Genomic DNA, 12,637 nt, shown 5'->3' with positions numbered 1-12,637 from the left:
ACCCAGAAACGTCTCACCAGCTATCTGGGTATCTCTTAGCCTGGTCAAGGTGACACATAAAATTAACCATCACAGAGGTTCAGTATCAAACATTGTCCAGAGAAACTGAAGCACTGTGACAGACTGTTCAAAGATGCCAGAGTGGGGACTTCCTTGGTGGCGCAGTGGTTGAGAGTCCGCCTGCCAATGCAGGGGACACGGGTTCGTGCCCCGGTCCGGGAAGATCCCACATACCGCGGAGCGGCTGGGCCCGTGAGCCGTGGCTGCTGAGCCTGCGCGTCCAGAGCCTGTGCTCTGCAACGGGAGAGGCCACAACAGTGAGAGGCCCACGTACCGCAAAAAAAAAAAAAAAAAAAAAAAAAAAGATGCCAGAGTTATAAAATTATTCCAAGAACCAAGACTGGTCAGGACATTAGTTATAGTCTCACTCCAGAGCAGTGCCATTAAAACATTTAAGAAACATCAGTTATCTAGTTACGCTTCTTGCTGGCTATGTCTTCAGAGTCAAAACCTACTTTCCCTGGATATTAGAGCCAGAGTAAGAATCAGGAGCCAGCCTCAAGTCTACTTGATGCTTGGAAGCATTCCACTGGACATCGCAGTAGTTTGAGGGCAGCTATAGTGCATAAACATGTCCATATAAATTTATCTAAATGTAAATGTGAAATAAATATTAAGTGGCATTTTTTTTTTACGGAGAAATGAGCATATTATGAAATCAAACCAAGTAGAGCAAGGTGTTGCAATTCCCAAAGTCTAGAAACCTCTGGCTTTAGCTGGTAAACTATACTGTGACCTCAAGATAGGCACAGATATAAAATAAAATAAAAGTAAATAAAATAAAATAAAAGGATAAAACAAAAATTAAAAATAAAGTAAAATTCAAAAAAAATGAAGCAATTTATATAGCCTAATGTAATTCTCTCAGGTCAAAAGCACAATAAATTACTGAGAATCTGTGGGTATCTTAGTCTAAAAGCCTCAAGCACATTTCTCTAAACCAGTGGTTCAAGATATTCATTTCACTTTAATAAGTATCTGTTTAGTATTTAAGATGTGCCAATAACCATACAAGATGCTGAAGCTAAAATATTGAACAAGACAACAGAGCATGCAGGTCTGTGGAGCTTATCATCCAACAGGGAAGCAAGATCATTAAAAATATAATTATAACTAAAGGTGTTTGTAGCTATGAAGAAGTACTGGATTAGGTGGAGAAACAGCATGGTGTCTGTAATTGGGGTGTTAGGAAAAACTTCCCAGGCAAAATGACCGCTAAGCTATGACCTAGACTACAGGTAACGTTTAGCTCATTAAAGCTGGAACAGCAATAATGAGAAGGGGGAACAAACAAAAAATTAAAGAAAATTAAAAAAGAAATAAGGTAAAAAGAACAGCATGTGTAAAAACTGGAGATTGAGAGATGTGAGTCTGTGACCCATATTTTAAGGTGTGGAATGGCAACAGATGAGACTGGGGAGCTAATCAGGCCTTATTTTCCATGTATTCTGTGGGAAGTTAATAGGAGGTATAAAAAATAGTTGAATACATTTAGAAAATGTGGGTCACTCCCACAGGACTTCTCAGAGCCTTTACTATGTTGATATCCACCACAAATCTCCAATATTTAGAGCTTTTGACTAAAATTATTGTCTTGCTATTATTGTGCTTTTTTAGCTGTCTGTAGGAAGTTGAAGCTGTGACCACCTCCCTATTTCACTTTAACCTGGAGAAAAAAAATGGTATAAGAAAATGAGATCAAATGGGATTTAGGTAGCAGTCTATATTTCTTGGTATATTTCCACTGCCCTGTACCTACAAAGTGTCTCATCTACTGTGTAATCCTAATTCCAAAAATTTAATTTTTTTTAGTGAGTTATAGATATGCATATTCACCTCCATGCAAAGTTCATAGTAGACAGGAATCATCTACCCCCCATAATGATTTTTTCCTTCCTCCTAAAGGAGTGTTTTCCTATATTAGGTGCACATTTTAAAGGCATTGATATATTCTACTACTCCAGAAGCTTATTTTATTTGGCAGCCATAGGTACCCCCACTGCAAAATGAATGAATGAGTAAATAAATATATAAATAAATAAGAATACAGGCAACATGTTCCAAGAGCTGTACATCTTCTTGACAGGAAATCAATATATAGTGGGTCTGGAAATTGAGACTGTTGAGCTAAATTTTTGTTTACTTTCCAGATAATCCCAGTTTCTGCTGTCGTCAGAATGGTAAAAAGAGAGCTTTCCTGCATTCCCATTTCATAAAACACTTTATGGATCATGACAAGCTATTTGCAATTACGTTCATTCAAATTCTAAATTCTGCCCAAACGCAGTTAACAGAATGCAGACAGCTAAGTGATGGGAATGGTACATATAAATTCTGTATATGATAATTATTTATTGATCTGCAAAGTGCATTTGATTTGGATCAGTACTAGAACAAAGGCACGGATGTGTTGAAAGCTCATATAATCATACTGAGAATGTGGACAAGAACATCTTCCTAGCATGGACAGAGCAGAAATGTTCCTGCTAGAAGAGTAAGACTTCCCTCTATTTCAATTTCTTTTAACCAATGAGTGTTTAAAAATTAGTTGTTTCCCGGGACTTCCCTGGTGGCACAGTGGTTAAGCATCCACCTGACAATGCAGGGGACACGGGTTTGAGCCCTGGTCCGGGAGGATCCCGGTTGCTGCGGAGCAACTAAGCCCGTGCGCCACAACTGCTGAGCTTGTGCTCTAGAGCCTGTGACCCACAACTACTGAAGCCCGCACGCCTAGGGCCCATGCTCTGCAACAAGAGAAGCCACTGCGATGAGAAGCCCACGCACCACAACAAAGTGTAGCCCCCGCTCGCCCCAACTAGAGAAAGCCCGCGTGCAGCAACGAAGACCCAACCCAGCCAAAAATAAATAAATAAAAAATTAGTGGTTTCTGTTTCTATACCCAAATCCTGAGTTATGAAGCTCCTTTAAAAATATTTATTACCATTCCAGCCACTGCATCACAACCCTATTATTGGTGTTTAAAATGTATACACTTATAAATTAAGAATGTAAATTCAGTCACTTAAAAATCAGTGGTTTTTCTTTCTTTTCTTTTTTTTTTTTAGTTTAAATTAGCAAAAGTTCCATGACAGTGAAAATCTCTTCAATTCTTCCATTCATTTTGGAAATGGAGATCTGAATTTTGTTTCAAGCAAATTTGTCTTTGTATAGTCATTGAAATAGTCCTGCCCAAAACACACAGCTGAGCGGTGCCATTATGGTCCAGTCTGCTAAGCAGAACTCCACCGGGGGTGTCATAGTTCTCACAAGTCACGCACAACAGCCTACTTTTATATCTACAGGAATAAATCAAAATAACCTGTGTGTCCTTATCTACCATTAGATCAGTCCCAAACATAAAGATGTGCAAGACTTATTTGACTAGCTTGTTCTAGGTCCTCATGCCTAGACATTCTCTTCCAATAAGTCTGAATTCAGGAATTTTTTATTTTTAGCAGCACTCCAGGTGGTTCTAATGCAAGTGCTCCTTCAGTTTAGAGTTTTCATCTTTGTACTTCTGGTACCCAAACCAGTGCCTGGTACATATCAGACTCTTAAAAATTAATCTTTTAAACAAAACTAAATTAAAAGAAACTGAAATTTCATTGGACATAAGTATGGCTGTGTTTGTCAAAACAGGTTGGATTATGCAGCAGGAAGCAACACCCTTAAGCCTCGGTTGTTAACGTAACATAGGCCTATTGCTCATGTCATGGTCCTGGCCACTCTCCAAGGGCAGCTAGTATCCATGAAGCCACTCAGGGATCCAGGCTGACAAAGATGTTACCATGATGCAGCTTCACCTTGCAGCTGCATACTCCAGCTGTGGTGGCTTTTGAAATCACCATGGAAGGGAAAAGGTATGTTGGAAGGGTTTTCTCTATCAATTAAGCATGTTAGCTTTGGATTAATGTACATTAGTTTATTCCCAGTCCTTTGGCCAGAACTAGTGTGTGGCCCCACCAAACTGCAAGGTGGCTGGAATGTGTAACACTCCTGGTGTCCTCAGGAGGAGCGAACTGATAGTGATGAACATTAGGGCTCTTTATCTCTGAGGTTAACATAACAGTCATTTTTTCATATGCTTCTTTACGATGCTTTAGGTAGTGGTCAAATACCATTTATGGACTCCTCTACACCAGCTGGACTCCTGTCATGGTCCTCCAGTGCAGCTCAACCAATACATATGTACTCTTTTCATGGAAGAATTGATGAATGACAAGATCAGTCATTGTACAGTCATTGAAATAGGCACAATATCTTTTGTAGACGTTCCCACAAAGACTTGGTAAAACATGGTATAAATCATACTCAAATGTTGAGCCCTGAGTTTTAGAGACTTAAAAAATGTACTTGGAGAATCAAACACATAGCCGAAAAGATCTCCAAGAGCATGTGGTTGGTGGTTAGATACTGAACAAAACACTTTTTAATTTAACCCAAATAACTGTTAATTCTTCCAGGGTTGGTGTCAGTATTTTGTATGCCAAATAACACTGTGGATTGGGAAACTATTTGATATGTCTGCAATAGATCCAAAGAAAAGGGATAAGAAGAGGGTTTCATGTGTAATCACTATCACACAGGAGTAGAATAGAGACCCAGTAGACAGTTTTAAAAATTGTCTTAAATACAAAAAGATTGTCAAACTGGCTGTTAGTATCAAACACTTATTTTAAAAATTAAGCCTACAAATTTTTTTGTTACTATGAAGACTATGGTAACCAGTTATACACTCAGCTTAAAAGCAATGCTTTCCCCCAGAGTTTTAAGTAAATGGTTAAAAATATTTAAGTGTTACCAAAGTAATAGACATTTTAAAATAAATTCAAACAAAATAAAAGAAAAATTGAACGTCTCTTCCTCCTTTTCAAATCCCTGGTGTTAAAATCTTGTTTCTTGATTTATATTGTTTCAAACTTTTGATATGTATATGAAAATACACATATGCAAGCAAACACTAGGACTTATATCTTTATCCACATATCATAAATACATATTGATCTCATCTAGACCTTAAGTAAAATGAAACTAGAGAAGGGTCAGTATTTCCTTATTTTTATCCCTGGTACCAAAGTGTCTAGCACATCATGGATGCTTAATTGATCATCTGATGAACAGAAGACTCTTAAGTTAACAAGACATCTGAGACAGTTTTCAATATAAGCCTTACTATTTTTAATGGCAGTATAGTATTCCATAATATAAATGTGCTATAATATTTTAAACTATTTTCTATTGATGGATATGTAAGGTTTTTTCTATTCTTTGACTATTACAAACAATTCAGAAATTGTTCATTAGGATGATTATTTATGTCAGATAGATTCCTGAAGATGGAATGTTTAGCTCAAAGTCACAAATGTTTTAAATTTTGAGAGACACAAGTGATATGGTTCTTCACCTTTTTGGGAGAATCACAGAATCATTTGACAATCTGATGAAAACTAATATACCCTCTCCCAGTAAACTGTACAAGTGCTCTATGTAATCACTGAAGCTTCTGGGTACAACACCTAGTTAAGAACCCCTGCTTTAGAGTGTTACATTAACTACTGAAGTTGATTTTGTCACAAATGATCTCGACTTTTACCTGCAGCATGGTCTGCCAGCTTTCCTTTAGAAAGCAGATGTTCTCTGAAAGGAGATCTTGAGATACCACATGCTAGTTTGAGATACCACATGCTAATTTGCCCCCATGCAAATTTTAAGCTCAGTTTATCCAATTTCAAAGGCAAATACTTCCGTGTCAGTGCACTCGTATGACCGTAAGAACTCCCACACTTTGTCACATTAAAATCCCCAGTTAAGCCATGATTTTCTTATTTTCTTCTCAAAGTTTCCCTAACTGTTCCAGCCACAGTGATATTACCAATTTTTTTTCTTAAGAAAAAGGGGAGCACAGTCTGTTTCCACTCAGATTGCATCAGGTTGGATTAAGTAAGAACTCGAAGGTTGCCCAGCCCAAACATAAGAGTTGCACTGAGTCATAAAAGAGAATTCCAAGTGAAGACAGTTACTAATAGCTAGGAGAATGCTTGGTGAGCAGACATGCAGAACCTGATCTCCCAGTGACCAATGAGGGGACTTGGACCAGCCCCAACCGGGGCAATTGGGTCAAAGAAATTGTTGTTTTATAATTCTGAGTCAAAACGAGAAACTTGAGGTACTTGGGACACTAGCATTGAGTGTCTCTCTTCCACACGCATACCCCAATTCTTCTGTTCTCTAAGCTAGCTCATTTTTCTTAAAAGAATAAAGACAAAATTTCAATAGTCCTCCTCTCCAATTTCAGAGAAAACAAAGCCTGAACTGGAATAAGAGATGTATGTTTCAGCTGTCTTCAGGAGGAAGGATGCTTTTCTTTAAGGAACTGTGACTGATTTACATAAGAAAAAGTGCTCTTGGTTTACTCAGCTACAGATGATTGAGGCCTTTCCTCCTTCACTTCTGAAGGAGGAATATTTGGACATCGCGAAGAACTGATTCTGACATCTTTAGAGAGTGGAATCACTTGGCTGGGTTCATTTCCTGGCTTCTGTGTTTTTATAGCACAGAGTTTCAAAGACATGTAAAGCCAGCACGCACTTAAAATTCTCGGTCTCTATCAAAACAAATCTGCCATTTAGCTTCACTTTTTCAGCGAGGCTCATTACAGTCCTAAACTTGAACCTCATTAGAGAATAAAATCTACACCTGTCTTTAGATCGTTCCTAAAAACTAACTCTCTTATTTGTTTGTAAATGCTATTGTACACAAACTTGAAATTCATAATTAATATTATTGAGTAAAAATGTTACCAGATGGTTTTAAACTATGAAAGGAAAAGTGTGTAAGTTTTCTCCTCATTGCCCTTTAAGAAATCAAATTGAAGTTTAATTCAGGTAGGAAACAGGTTAATGACAATAAAAAAGTTTAATCTAGACCCTTGTTATGCAAAGGGTGTTTATTGCATCAACAGTGTCAATATCACCTGGGTGTTGATTAGAAATGCAGAATCTAGAGCCCTACTGGAGATCTACCTACTCTTGATATCCATTTTTTTAAGATTCCCAGGTAATTTGCATATACAATAAAGTTTTATTTTTATTTTCTTGGATTTCAATGTATCAAGGTCTTTATTTACAACTTTATTGGCAAAAAAGAAAAGGAATAGTTCAAAACAGTTTAACACAGGGCATTGCAGCTGATCCTGGCAGACTAATGAAGTTTCATTTTAAATGTCCATCTAATTGTCCAAAGATATACAATACTGAATCTGCATACACAGTTTCCTTTATGAAGTACAGGCTCATATCTTAGGCAGCCTTTTGAACATATAAATACAAAGGAAAGAAAATCACTCATTAAAAACTGCATTAAATGAAGGGTAATTTAAATTTATGTTGTCCTTCTAATAACACATACCCAATGAAAATCAAAAGCTGGAAAAGCAGTTACACTTCCTACTTGAGTGGACAGTTAAAACAATCAATCATTTTCTGCAATGACCATTATATTTTTAATTTATCATGAACTACTCTGAACTTACTATGAGATGTAGCCAAAGTCAGAAGACAAGATGTAGGGAGAATATTCCTTTTTTGGAGGAGAGTAAGCCCTCCAGAATCAGCATGGGAAACAAATATCCTGTTGAATTCTAGGTGGAAAAAAATTAATGTAGTCAATTTCAACTCATGCTGAGCTGGCTTAATTTTTTCATTGACTTGTTTGGTGTCATTCTTCTAAATCAAGTGTGTTTAATTCTTCTTCTAGTTCATCCAAATCTTCCCCAGTAAGAAGACTTCTGTCAACAGGAACAGAATCAATGGCTCCATTTTCCTGTCCCTCCCTTTCGTTGTCCTCTTCCAAATCACTTCTTTCACCATTTTCAGCCATACCTCCGGAAGCTTCACTTAATTTGTTTTCATCCTTTTCTGAAGTATATGTGCTGAATCTTTCAAGACTGGCTACAGTAATACCTGTCTCATCTACATCTCTTGGGAGGTACAGGCTTAAATCTATGTCATTTATGCTCACTGAATCATCAACCTCATCACCACCTGTTCCCTGGGTATAAAAGGTATCATCAGCTTCCTCCTCCTCATCGTCAACCAGTTCAGGACGAAATTCAAACACCTCACAACCACTAATCACTAATGCTTTCCCTGCTTTGAAGTCTGCTTTCCTTGTTTCTATATCTTGCTCAAGTTTATCAATCTTTTCTTGTCTTTTTCTCTTCTTCCATGCAAGAAAAGATTCTAACGTAACTTTGGTAACATTTGGACCTACGGCAGAATGCTCTCTTTCAATTAGATCTTCTAATGAAATTTCATCTTCTTTTTCTTCTTTTTATCTTTTTTAAAGACAAACTCAGGAGAAAGTGCATGATGATACATGCAAATATTACCCCCTCTAGGGCATACCCCAAACCAGCCATATTTGTTGTTTTCAATAACTTCAAGGAAATGCTTGCACACTATTTGAGTTTTTGGTTTTTTCTTTTCCACCTCACCGTGCTGCTTGTTTACTACCTCTTCCAGTTTTTTCTCATCCCAATTATCCATAGTATCTTTATCAAGCTCTTCATCTCTTGCATCAATGTAAACACTTCACCTTTCACATTTTGTCTCCAGAGTCAAGTCATGAGAGAACTTACACTTATCTCCTTTAGTACACTGTCCTTACTTGAAGAATGCACATACCATGGATTTGGGATCTGCACCTTTACTTATTTTTTGAGCGGCAACTACAGGTTTGAACAACTCATTTAGCTCTTGCAATTCCTTCTTCTTGTCATCTTTCTTCAACTTCTTTCAGCTTCACTTTATGCTACCTAAAGTGGATTTTGTTGACCAAATTTAACTTGATGAGTGACAGCCTTGATAAACTTCTGTTGCTTTGCTCCTTTCTTATTCTTTAGATCAGAAGTTTTGTCTTCGATAATCTTCTCCTTTTTCTGCTCCGCCTTTTTGCTGCCCCCAGCCTGAGCCTGTTTCTTGGGGGGCATGGCAGAGACAGGTGGCACCCGCCAGACTTAAACACAGCTGGACTCCCTCAGGGACTCTGGCCCTGCAGTAGGAGAAGGAGGAAGACGCCTACAATAAAGTTTAAGGAACACTGATCTAAGTCACCTTTGTGAAGCTATCTAGAGACACAAAATGTTTCATCCCTTAAAATGCACCATCCTGTGACTAACGCCAGCTACCACGGGTATTTACTGTCCTCAAGATTACAGCACTCCGTGTAAATTCTCTGAGCTGGACAGGTTTGGAAGAACATGTCCTTGAAGAAATCTAATCAAAAACAGAAAGTCAAAAAGATACTCAAGTTCTTCATGGCTCTGTTAAGATCCTTGTGCAAAAAACATTACTGCAGAATGACCAAATAAAGACAAGAGTATGATTCAACTAAAACTACCAGTTTTAGTTGCAAAAAAGAAAATTAAAGGCTCAAAATAATGAATTAAAAACAGGCTCACTTTGTTTTACCTTATATATTTATATTGCTAATTTAATTTATTATTAATTAAAATTAGTATGTAATAACTTCAGTCCCCAAATAGTAATGCTAAATATTTTGTTGTTCTTTTTTCTCATTATAAATAGAGGGTTTGAGAAGCAATACTAAAACTTTGCTCATATAGTCAAAAATATCATTCAATGCCAGGTACTGCTTTAGGTATTTAAGATACAATCAGTAAAGAAAAAAAAATTGTCCACTTTGGTGATGCTTACATTCTTGTGTGGAAACATCAGCAATAAACACCAACGAGAAGTAAATTGTATAGTAGGTTGGAAGTGATAAATGCCATAAAGAGCAGTGTTGGGAGTGGGGAGAAAGTTGCCATTTTAAACAGGACTATAAGTTGTGGAGGTACCATTTGGGCAAAACTTGAAGGAAGTGAGAAAGGCAGGAGAAAGTAGAGGAAAGCTTAATTGTTTTGGTCAGTGAATGATGCATGTAAATCTCTTCCATGTATTTACTATTTTTCTTTTTTCTTCCAGTTTCATTGAGATATAATTGACATAGAGCACTGTATAAGTTTATAGGGTAGAGCATAATGATTTGATTTACATGCATCATGAAATGATTACCACAATATTAGTGAACCTCCATCACCTCATAGAGGTACAAAATAGAAATTAAAAAAATGTATTTTTCCTTATGATGAGAACTCTTAGGATTTACTCTCTTAATAACTTTCATAAATAACATACAGCAGTTATTAATTATATTGATCATGTTGTGCACTATATTCCTAGTGCTTATTTATCTTATAATTGGAAGTTTGTGCCTTTTGACACATTTCAACCAGTCCCTCTTCCCTTTATCCACTGCCTCTGGTAACCACAAATCTGATCTTTTTTTCTACGAGTTTATTTGTTTTTGAAGTATAATTGACCTACAACACTATGTTAGTTCCTGGAGCACACCATAATGATTCGATATTTCTCTATATTATAAAATGATCACCATCATAAGTCTACTTTCCATCTGTCACCATACAAAGGTATTACGTTACTACTAACTATATTTCCCATGCTGTACATACCATACCCCTGACTCATTTATTTTGTAACTGGAAGTTTGTACGTCTTAAGTTCCCTCATTTATTTCACACATCTCCTGACTCTCCTCCCCTTTGACAACCACCTGTTTGTTCTCTGTATCTGACTCCATTTGTGTTTTGTTTGTTCATTTATTGTTTTTTAGATTACACATGAGTGAAATCATACAGTATTTGTCTTTGTCTGACTTATTTCACTCAGCATAATACCCTCTAGGTCCACCTATGTTGTCACAAATGGCAAGATTTAATTTTTTTTTTTTTGCGGTACGCGGGCCTCTCACTCTTGTGGCCTCTCCCATTGCGGAGCACAGGCTCTGGACACACAGGCTCAGCGGCCATGGCTCACGGGCCTAGCCGCTCCGCGGCATGTGGGATCCTCCTGGACTGGGGCACGAACCCGTGTCCCCTGCATCGACAGGCAGACTCTCAACCACTGCGCCACAAGGGAAGCCCTCATTCTTTTTTTATGGCTGAGTAATATTCTGTTATATATATACCACATGTTCTTTATCCATTATCTATTGATGGACACTTAGGTTGCTTCTATATCTTGTGCTATTGTAAATACTGCAGTGTGCATATATCTTTTCAAATTAGTGTTTTTGTTTTCTTTGGAATTGCTGAATTGTATGGTAGCTCTATTTTTAATATTTTTGAGGAAACTCCATACTGTTTTCCAAAGTGGCTGCAGCAATTTACATTTTGATTAACAGTGCATGAGGATTCCCTTTTCTCCACATCCTTTCCAACACTTGTGATGTGTTGTCTTTTGCTTAATAGCCATTCTGACAGGTGTGAAGTGATATTTCATTGTGGTTTTAATTAGCTTTTCCCTGATGATTAATAATGTTGAACATCTTTTCATGTGTCTGTTGGCTATCTGTATGTCTTCTTTGGAAAAAGGTCTATTCAAGATCTCTGCCCATTTTTAATCATGGTGTGTGTGTGTGTGTGTGTGTGTGTGTGTGTGTGTGTTTTGATGTTGAGATGTATGAGTTCTTCGTATATTTTGGATATTAACCTCTTATGAGATATATCATTTGCAAATATCTTCTCCCATTCACTAGGAGGCCTTTTCATTTTATTGATAGTCTCCTTCATTGTGCAAAAGCTTTTTAGTTTGATGTAATCCCTTTGTTTATTTTGCTTTTGTTTCCATTGCCTGAGGAGACATATCTGAAAAAAAAAAAAAAGTATTGCTAAGACAAAGAGTGTACTGCCTATGTTTTCTTCTAGGAGTTTTATGGTTTCGGGTCTTACATAAGTCTTTAATTCATTTTGAGCTTATTTTTATGCATGGTGTGAGAAAGTAGTCCAGTGTGATTCTTTTGCATGGAACTGTTCAGTTTTCCTAGCACCATTTGCTGAAGAGGCTGTCTTTCTTCATTGTATATTCTTGCCTCCTTTGTTGTGGATTTATTAATCATGTAAGTGTGGGCTTACTTCTGGATTCTCTATTCTGTTCCATTGATATATGTGTCTGTTTTCGTGCCATTACCATACTGTTTTGATCACAGCAACTTTGTAGTATAGCTTGAAATCAGGGAACATGATACTTCAGCTTTGTTCTTCCTTCTCAAGATTATTTGGTTATTCAGGGTGTTTTGTGTTTCCATACAAAGTTTAGAATTATTTATTCTAGTTCTGTGAAAAATGCCATTAGTATTTTGACAGGTATTGCACTGAATCTGTAGACCACCTTGGGTAGTATCGTCATTTTTTTTTAACAATATTTATTATTACAATCCATGAGCATGGTATATCTTTTCGTTTGTTTGTGTGGCCTTCAATTTCTTTCACTGGTGTCTTATAGTTTTCCTAGTACAGGTCTTTTACCTCTGTAGTTAGATTTATTCTTAGGTATTTTATTCTTTTTGATGCAATTGTAAATGAATTGTTTTCTACACTTAAGGAAGAGCAAGGGAGGGAAGTGTTCTCCTAACTTGTAATATGATTGTTGATCCACTGCTTTAGTGATAGTGTACAACCCCACTCTATAATTTTATATATCATCCTTTCTGGTGA

The 12,637-nt window shown here is 37.0% G+C and overlaps 1 pseudogene across 1 annotated transcript; it reads right to left on the bottom strand.

Annotated features, from left to right (window-relative positions):
* Window positions 1-7,776: 7,776 nt before the first annotated feature.
* On the bottom strand, window positions 7,777-9,049 carry LOC309830067 (zinc finger CCCH domain-containing protein 15-like; annotated as a pseudogene). Its single transcript has one exon. The product of its transcript is annotated as a zinc finger CCCH domain-containing protein 15-like (transcript).
* Window positions 9,050-12,637: the final 3,588 nt, after the last annotated feature.

This window comes from Grampus griseus (assembly GCF_964374135.1).
Source record: "Grampus griseus genome assembly, chromosome: 11".
Classification (NCBI taxonomy): Eukaryota; Metazoa; Chordata; class Mammalia; order Artiodactyla; family Delphinidae; genus Grampus; species Grampus griseus.
Note: the sequence above shows the minus strand (reverse complement) of the source record. Positions and strands in the feature narration are given on the sequence as shown.